The 9,790-nt window shown below is 44.1% G+C and overlaps 1 protein-coding gene across 1 annotated transcript in view; it reads left to right on the top strand.

Annotated features, from left to right (window-relative positions):
• Positions 1-5,823: 5,823 nt before the first annotated feature.
• PRKCQ (protein kinase C theta) overlaps positions 5,824-9,790 on the top strand; it is a 48,833-nt gene continuing 44,866 nt past the window's right edge. The window contains exon 1 of the mRNA XM_072331386.1: positions 5,824-5,980. The gene's annotated coding sequence lies outside the window, so the exon portion shown is untranslated. The remainder of the gene's footprint in view (positions 5,981-9,790) is intronic.

The following is a 9,790-nucleotide window of genomic DNA, read 5'->3' as shown; positions in this document are numbered from 1 at the left end:
CAAGAGAAATGCGGAGTATTTGAAGAAATGAAACAAAGACTTCACAGATCATCTTTGTCTCATATCTGCTTATGCTTAGGTTACTGAATTAAAAAATATGGAAAGGGCTATTTTGTTTTTTTTTTCTTACACCAGATCAGCTATTTCCTTGTCTGTGTCTTCACCATATTGATCTACCTCTGACATTAATTAACATCAACCTTCGGAAAAGAATCTCCAGTGGGACAAGTCTCTGTCTTCTTCCCTACCAGACCTTACCCACCTCTTCTCTCCCCATGTCTTCAGGAACAAAAGACTCCTTGAGACAAGATGTTTGGGAACTGATAAAGTTGGGATGTATCCTGAGTTTGTTCAAGCCACTCACTTGAAAAAATGACTTTTAGACTCATGTTTGGAAATAGGGTTCTGCTGCTATTCTGCATGAAACACAAACTCTTTAAGGACCAACTCCTTTTCAATCTTGAGATCACTGCCAGTGTAAGTAATTAGAGAAAGTGCAATAGCTGAAAAGAGCTTCCCACCAATAGGATGATGATCATAGAAGCATAGAATCCTAGAATTGTAGAGCAGCCTGGATTGAAAAGGACCATAATGATCATCTAGTTTCAACCCCTTCTACATGCAGAGTTGCCAACCACCAGACCAGGCTTATCTGATCTCTCTCCAGCAGTGTGGGATCTTCATCCACATCCTTCTCCAAATGAGAACAACTGTGCATTGGAAAATTCTCATTGAGAAGCAAAGTTATCAGGCAAAGCCTCTCATTACTGTGAGACATCATTTTGTTTAAGGCCCAAATCTGTATTAAACTCACAGTGTCTTATTTCTCTTTCAGGTATACCATTTTATTTGGGAAAAGAAAAGAAATGGAATTCATGACTGTCAACTGTAATAGGTAATACAAAAAGAACCTCTGGATTCCTGGAATAGAGGCTCAATCTGTAATGAATCCAAGAGCACTATTAGATGAAATACAAGAATCCTTACCTGCTGGGCTGCCAAAGCCCATCCATTTGAAGGAGATAATTATAATTCCAAGGTAAACACCTGCCCCAGCTTAGCAGGCTTCATATCATCTTCTAGATAGGATGATTATTCCATATTTAATTAATGTTGCATCTAAATTCTTGGTACAGACATCAGCCATAGGAGGACACCATGGAATTAGACTCCATGATCCTCGTGGGTCTCTTCCAACTCAGGATATTCTATATGGTTCTTTGATTGAGCTGTCAGAAGCAAGGCAGAAAACCCAGGCTTCCAGGTCTAGAAGTGGGAAAGCTTCTATGCTCAAAACAAGAAGCCCTGCACTGCAACAGCAGAAGACTGATCAGCCTCTCAGTTATCTGCTCCGCAGAATATTCTCTAGGGAGGTGTCAATTTCTATGGTAAAAACCAATGCAATTTATAAAGATAAATGTGGGCGTACTTGAAATCGTGCTTACTTCTTATATTCTCTGATACGTCTGCATACTAAGTTCTGCTCATTCTGCTGCATTTAAATGAGAGCTCTTTTAACTTGGATCACAGTTAATAAAGAAGATATATAAATACATTATTTGATTGTTCAGAAGTCTCCATCCTCAGTGAAATTCAAAAGCCACATGGGCAACCAGCTCTAGGTGGCCTGGCTTGAGCACTGGTCTTGAACAAGATGATTTACAGAGGTCCTTTCCAACCTCAACCATCCTGTGATTCTGTCACTTTGGAAATGACTGCTGTTGACTGCTGATTTCCACTTGCAATTACTTAATGTTATAAAAGGAGTTAGGAATGGCAGAACATGTGTGCCAGCAGACCATAAACTGCAAACAGGAAAGCTTGTCCCCAGGGGTGGCCAACAACTAATGCCTAGGGAAGAGCACAGGAGTATGCCAAGCTTTCAGTGACACCCATTTCAGAAAGAATGAATAGGGATGGTGGTCCTTTTCAACCCAGGCCATTCTGATTCTATGATTATTAATGCCTTCTGTTTTATGATGCTGGTCTGCGACATCAGAGGTGGATGCTGGCAATATGGCAGCAGAGGTTGAACTTTCCCATCAGTCCTCCATTCTGTTTTGTCACCATGAAACAGATGGCATCAGAGGGGCAGACTGACAAAATGACATCTGACATGGAAATGTGTACGAAGCAAGAGCGTGTCATTGCATTCCTCTGCACAGAAAAATATTGCACCCATTGACATTCATTCATGCCTGCTGAATGTTCATGGAGACCAAACAGTGAGCACAGTGAGGTTGTGAGTGGTGCATTTCAGCACTGGTGACAATGACGGTGGGTCATTCTGTTGCTGGCAGAGATTTTCATGAGCACAACATGCAAGCTGCTGCCCATCATTCATGAAAATGCATAGCTAACGGTGCTGACTGTGTTGAAAAGCAGTGTTTTATAGCTGATAATTTGCTCTGTTAGACAGCGTTAATGTGCTTTTTGTACCTGTTAAGGAAAAAAAAAAATAGGAGGCACTACTTCTGGAGCAACTTGCTCGTATGTTTAGCTGGTCCTTGGTATGAGAATAACAATTTTTGGAAACCAATACTGTAGATCCATAGACTTGTTTTTCTTTTCTTTACAGCTTGTAAGGGATAATGCATATCTGCAATCAACTCATGTGCAAGGAAGAAAACTCAGACTGTACTCAGCAGAAAGATTCTCCCATAATTACCCAACCTTTTCTGGTGAAGTGCCTGGGATGTGCACTGTCACACAGCATTTTGCAAGTGGTCTGATTTGCTCACTGTATTTCCTGTTCTCTTCTGAGGAATCCAGGGAGCTCCTGGGCTGGAAATGTGTGGCAGCAAGGCAGGCAGACCTTGTCTGGGGAGGGCAAGACTGTATGGCAGAAGGGATGAAGTGGCTTCTCTGATCCTTTCCAAACCTGTTTCTTAGGACTGTGATAAGAGACTGAATTGTGGACCTCGTGCTCATGTGTAATGCACACTTCAAACACAAATGGAAATCATGAGGGAGGAAACAAAAAAGATTTATTCTACTTTTCATAGTGGAAATGACTTAGCGTTGTATATTTTCTTCCTCTTTTTTTCTTCTTTTTTTTTTTTTTTTTTTTTTTTTCCCAGCATAGTACCTCATTAACAAAGTTTCAATGAATTCAAAGCAAAGGCAAAGAGGAACTGTTTGCTCTCTTGCAGCAGTTACTAAACATGTCCCCTATTTACTTTTTTTCCCCACATTTCCTTTAGATTAACAAAGAGCTGCAAACAAACACCCTTACAAGCTAAACGGCAGACGCCGAGTATTTTGAGAATGAAACTCATCAGAAAGGCCCATTCCCTGGGCAAAACACTCAATCAGTTTAATTTTTTGTTCTTACTGAAAATGTGGGTGGTTTTCAAATACAGGAAAGAAAACATGATGGCTTGTGGTGATACTTTCCACCAGAAAGATGCAGCCTTAAGGGCTTTTGGTTTCCAAATACCTACACCCACAGGAGTGGCCTCGTCTGTTGTAGAAGGCCATGCTTGATTAGTTTGTACAAGTCAAATTAAATGGCAATAATAGCACACAGCAGTTGATGCGTGTTGCAATGGAAGCTTTGTGTCAGCTGGGTAATTAATATGGCAGCTGCCTCCCAGACTACGGCACTGTGGTTTTTAAATATGCAAAATGTTGCTGTGTAAAAGAAGGGAAAAAAATCTGTTCTCCACATCCCTGGCAGACAGGGCAAGAAACAGACTTAAATCACTTCAAGGATGGTTTAGTTTATATGTGAAAATACTGAACTCAACTCTTTACAAGGTTAGAAAGTGGCAGGATAAGGGGAAATGGCTTGAGGTTGAAAGAGGGAAGATTTAGGTTGGATATTAGGGGCAAGTTTTTCACTGTAAGAGTGGCAAGGTGCAGAAACAGGCTGCTCAAAGAGGCTGTGGATGCCCTATCCTTGGAGGTGTTCAAGGCCAGGTTGGATGAGGCCCTGGACAGCCTGGTCTGGTATTAAATATGGAGGTTGGTGGCCCTGCACGGGGCAGGAGGGTTGAAGCTTCATGATCCTTGAAGTCCCTTCCAACCTGGGTCATTCTGTGATTCTGTGTGAAGGAAATGCTTTCCAGCATTGAAGGACAGCTCTGGGGTAGACTGTCAGGGTCAGGATGAACAAGATGGGACAATGCAAGCCCATACAAAGAGCATGTTGGGTTTTTCTTGGAGCAGAGGATAGAAGATGTCCTATCAAGAACTTTGATGTCCTATCAAGAACTCAAGAACCTACCTCTAAGATCTTGTCGCACAACCAAATGTCTTGCTGGAAGCTAAAGTCTTTTTCTGTCCCTACTTTAGAGATGGGTGGTCCAATGTATTGTGTAATATCCAGAACCAAACTGTGAGTCTAAACATCTACAGAATCTCCTGAAAGAATGACTCATGAAACCAACCGCTGGGTCATCTCAAGTAGGAACCTGGGTAATATCTTCCTTTTCACCGCAGAATTAGCAGAACCATCTCAGCCTTTCAAAGTGAGCACTTATAGCTCCGATAGCTTTTAAAGATTTCATTTGTATGATCTCAAAGAAAATCTCTCTTCTACAGCTTCTGGCAAGTGGCCTGTTTGGCATGTTTCATGGCTCATTAACCTCCTTTCCTTCTTGTTGCTCCTCTCCCACATTCCCAGGCCAATCTGCATTCTCTACATTCACTTATGAGCAAACCCCAGCATTGCACCTAATCTTGCAGTGAGGGAGGAGGCCATAGGAATGGTGAAGTGGAGAAAGTCTGATCTCAAGTACATCTTAAGGAATGTACTGGGCAAAACTCATATCCTCAGGTTCCAAAAGAGATGCAATGAATGAGCACTTTTTGTCCTCAACAAGCACATTTCATCCTCATTTCATCTAAATAACTGGTTCAGTGTTGGGTCTGTAAGAGACACATCTCAAACACCCATGGCCAAGGATATAACATAATGGGATAAATGAAGAAGCACTGAATCATTTGAGTTGGAAGGGACCCTTATAGGTCATCTAGTCCAATTCCACTGCAGTGTACAGGGATACCTACAGCTAGATCAGGTTACTCAGAGCCCCAGCCTGTCCTTGGATGTCTTCAGTTATGGGACATCCACCACCTCTCTGAGCAACCTGTGCCAGTGCCTCAGCACCCTTATCTTAAAAAACTTTTACCTTATATCATGTCACAGGATCACGGAATGGCCTGGGTGGAAAAAGACCTCAGAGATCTTCTAGTTTCAACTCCCCTTGCCAGGGGACGGGGCATCCACAACCTCTCTAGGCAACCTGTACCAGTGCATCACCACCCTCTAAATATCCGATATAACTTTTCCCTCTTTTAGTTTGAAACTATTTCCCTTTGTCCCATCACAACAGACTCTGTTAAAGTCTGTCCCTTTCTTTCTTGTAGCCTCCCTTCAGATACTGAAAGGCCACTCTCAGGTCTCCCCTGAGCCTTCTCCAGGCTGCACAGCCCCAGCTCTCTCATAGGAGAGGTGTTCCATCCCTCGGATCATTTTGGTGGCCCTCTTCTGGACGCTTGCCACCAGGTCCATGTCTCTTCTGTGTAGAGGACTCCACATCTGGACACAGTACTCCAGGTGAGGCCTCACCAGTGCAGAGCAGAGGAGCAGGACCACCTCCCTCACCTTGCTGGCCACATTTCTTTTGATGCAGCCCAGGATACGGTTGCTTTTCTAGACTGTGGTTGCTGCCAATGTCGTTGATGAAAGAGGGTCACTTGCAGGGCTAGGCAAGACACTCACCCGGGGATGGAACCCATCGGTGAGCAGCCCAGGAGGAGGCTAAGGGGTGGGGAGGCGGGTGGCTCCGAGGGGGAGGAGGAAGAGGCAGCCAGGGCAGTTCCGGCAGCGGGGCGGGGGCGGTTGCGGCACAACGGAGGTGAACTGCGCTTAAGCGGTGCCAAGCCGAACTGAGCCGAGCCGGGCTGAACCGGGCTGCTCCGAGCTGTGCCGATCCGATCCGTACGGAGCCGACATTCGCTACGCGGACGGCAGGTATGAGGGTCCGGGTGAGGATGCGGTGTGAGGGATGCTTGCTGCTCGGCGCTCTGCTTCAGCTCTGAGTTCTCATTGTGTCGCAGGGTTTTAAAGCCGTCTTTTGCAAGTGTTTGTGGTTTCAGAATCACATTTTCCTGCCTTTAAAAAGCGTTGTTTTCTCCCTGGTGACATCGTGCGATACAAAGAAGATTGGGGAAAGAGAAAAACAACGAAAAACTGATTATAACTGATGCTATTCAGCATCATGCAAACAAACTGAGGAGAAATAGGGGGGAAAATACTTTCCCCTGCTAGGTTCCCTGATGTATTTAGGTGTTTCATGGCTACAGCAGCACGTAGTAAGACGGAGAGACAGTTCAGTTTTACAGCATTAGTATCTCATTACCTGGGTAAATCATTTTGGATCAAATATGTAATATTCAACAGACCAACACTGTGCTAAGTTTGAAAGAAGACTTGAGCACTAAAGACAAATGAGCCATCTCCATCCCTCCTCTGCTGCACAGTGCTGTGAGCTCCATTTCCTCCTGAAGGAGGGGGCTCAAAAGCTCAGCCTGGCTGCTTGGCTTTGGTTCTGTTCCCTGCATGGATGCTGAATGATAATGGAGTTAAACTCTTGGGTGTCATCAGATCCTTTTTAATGAAACCTTGTAAATGTGTTGCAGCTAACTTTCCAGCTATTACTTTTCCCCAGCCTCCAGTAATGTGATACTTTCAGGAACAGAAAGCTTTTTATGGGCCCTTTTTAAAATCTTCTCCAATGAAGTAATAGTGGCAAAGAAAATGACTCCAGCAGCTGAAAGACTCTTAATTGACTCATGCTAATAGCAGGTTATTTAGTAAGGTTGCCAGGGCAGGAAGAGATACAGTTTCACTGAATTTGCTATTAAAGAGAAAAAAAAAAGAAGTGTTGGAGAAGGAAGAAGTAGAACTATGTGCGGTGAATAGGGCTATTTTCTGACTTTCTTATTTTTAAACAGACATATCCTTGAGATCCTGAGCTTCTCCTCTCCTCTCCTCTCCTCTCCTCTCCTCTCCTCTCCTCTCCTCTCCTCTCCTCTCCTCTCCTCTCTCCTCTCCTCTCCTCTCCTCTCCTCTCCTCTCCTCTCCTCTCCTCTCCTCTCCCTCTCCTCTCCTCTCCTCTCCTCTCCTCTCCTCTCCTCTCCTCTCCTCTCCCCTCCCCTCCCCCTCCCCTCCCCTCCCCTCCCCTCCCCTCCCCTTCCCTCCCCTCCCCTCCCCTCCCCTCCCCTCCCCTCCCCTCCCCTCCCCTCCCCTCCCCTCCCCTCCCTCCCCTCCCTCCTTTCTTCTTTTTCCTTTCTCCACATCCCAGCTGATCCCATGCAGCATTTTAGGGTATCCAGGAAATGCACACTAGGAGCCCAATGAAACACCTGTACAAGGAGGTTCCTGTTCCTCCTGTTTGCAGTGGCACAAAGCTTCATTCAGCTGGAGGTGTCTGAGGGCCTCCTAAGGCAGCCTGTTGCTGAACACCCAACATCACTTAAATCTGGATCTCAGGCTAGGCTTTGGGTCATCACTTCTGTTTCTTTTTTGGTGTCTAGGGTAATCATGAGACTTTGGCATCCGCCAGTCCTCACTTTCTCTGAGCTCCTTAAGCCATGCTGCACTCATTCGTTTCCTCCCCATGACTTTCTGGCCAACCCCTAGGGCACATGATGAATGAAGCAAGTCATGTTTCTGAACTGCAAGTCTGATCACTTTAAGACGATGCCCCTGTTGCACAGACACAGGCAATGGAAAGCTCTTAACACTTTCTCCCCTGTTCTACACGCCCCTTGGGATTTTTTCCAAAGCCCTACCAAGGATTTAGATCTCCCTCTTGAACCTCCATATTGCATCTCAGCACTCTCCTTTTGCTTGGGCTGTTTCTGTACCCGCTTTGACTGTTACACAGTCAGGGCAGAGATAACTTTTTTTTTTCTTTCTGCCACAAGTGTGCTTCCTTTCAAAGAAAGTCACTCAGTTGGCTCTCTGAGCTTCTCACGGATGCTCTGTGCACCTCAGCAGCACATCAGATGTACAGGGCCTCAAAAGAAAAGCATAGGGGGAGAGACGAGCAAGGAAAGGTGGAAGGAAAGAGAGCTTCAACAGCTTAGTTTCCCAGCACGTCAAGTTCTTATTTTTCCTCCTTTGGATCTTCTCCAGGTTAGACTTTCCATTTCGTTGCAAACAAAGGGATGTGGTGAATATAACTTTTGATGGTAACTTTTTGGTTTCTTCTCTAATTGTCTGGGTTTAATTACAAAGATTAGCCAGCTCTGTGGCAGCCTGGAAAGGAGATGAAATATTAACTGCCTACCGGGATTCAGTCAGAATAGGTGCTCTCTCAGAGCTGCTCTCAGCTTCTTGCATATATGTTCCATGGATATTAGTTTAAAAAACTTAGCTGAGAATTCTCTTTTTGCTTCCCATTTTACTGACCAAGATTTGCATAAGCAGAGTGTTGCTTTTTGCCTAAGACTTCAAAAATTGATTATTGAAACAGAAAATGAAAAGAAAGTCCACATAGCAGTGTGAAACATCACTTGATGCTGTCCTCCTAGAGGTGTTCAAGGCCAGGTTGAATGGAGCCCTGGACAACATGATCTAGTGCCTGATTTAGTGGTTAGTGGTCCTGCATAAGGCAGGGGGTTCAAACTTGATGGACTTTGAGGTCCCTTCCAACCCAAGCCATTCTATGATTTTATGACTGTTCTATGAATATCCAAAACCTGTGTCTGTAATACCAGTCAAGACCTCGATTCCCTGATCAGAAGCACATACAGATTAGAGTTGATGAACAGTTCCTTTGCAGAGCTATTCATGTAGAACTCAAGTTCTCAGGTAGAAATGAACCATGTACTCAATGCACAACAGAAGGCAGTCTTGGGTTTGTATCTATTCTGCCATGATATTCTCTACACTTCAAGCCTGTGCTTGAATCCAGACCAGAGGAACTCCTGGTAGTACACATGACTGGAAGGAAGACATTGGCAATTGCATAGTGATTTCTGTGTTACTGCTTGTTTGTGTTCATTTAGTTCATTTGATTTATCAGGCCTGTTGGGGGTTTTTAATTTGTTATCAGCTACCAGATTACATCCAGCAGTGGAAACAATTAATTAACATTGATGATGTGTGGGGAATGAACCCAGATTGCTTTTCAAATTAAGCGCAGCTGTCTTAGCGGTGGATAATTTCTCTGGTTTTTACAGTACCTTACAGCAACACCACTGCTTTGGAACAGCTTCATGGGGTAGAATTGTGTTGTGTCATCCCATTTTGAGATATTATTTCCAGCTATACATAAAACTGCTTTCCTCTGTCTAGTCTTATGGGGAAGAAACGCTGAATGGAAGAAGCATACAGCGGTAAAGGATGTATTCGAGGCTAGATGAAAGGCAACTGGTGTAGATTTCACATGGCTGTGCCTTGTCTCTCTCACCCCATCAGTGAGGTGCTGTGTGCTGCAGATGTAGGGTTCACTTATCTCCAAAATGAATTTATTTATATTCATCTGAGCTGTAAAGAGCTCTGAGCTTTGCAGATGATAAACTCCATGTAATGTTTTCACAGTTTCTTTTTGTGAATGGTCATTTTCATATCATGTTTGACCTGTTTGTGGATGCTCCTCAACCACCGTATCTATTAATCTGCATGGCTTTAATTAATAGAAGTGTATTTCCATTTCCTTATCATTGTGAAGCACAAACGCCCTGCTTATCTTCAAAAGATACAACAATATAGTCAGAGCATATGCATAGGAAATAACTGAAAGACCTAAAAACCTGAAAAGACCAAAAAAAA

This window comes from Excalfactoria chinensis, chromosome 1 (genome assembly GCF_039878825.1).
Source record: "Excalfactoria chinensis isolate bCotChi1 chromosome 1, bCotChi1.hap2, whole genome shotgun sequence".
NCBI classification, from domain to species: Eukaryota; Metazoa; Chordata; class Aves; order Galliformes; family Phasianidae; genus Excalfactoria; species Excalfactoria chinensis.
The sequence above is the reverse complement of the archived record's forward strand: the minus strand, read 5'-3'. Positions and strand labels throughout refer to the sequence as shown.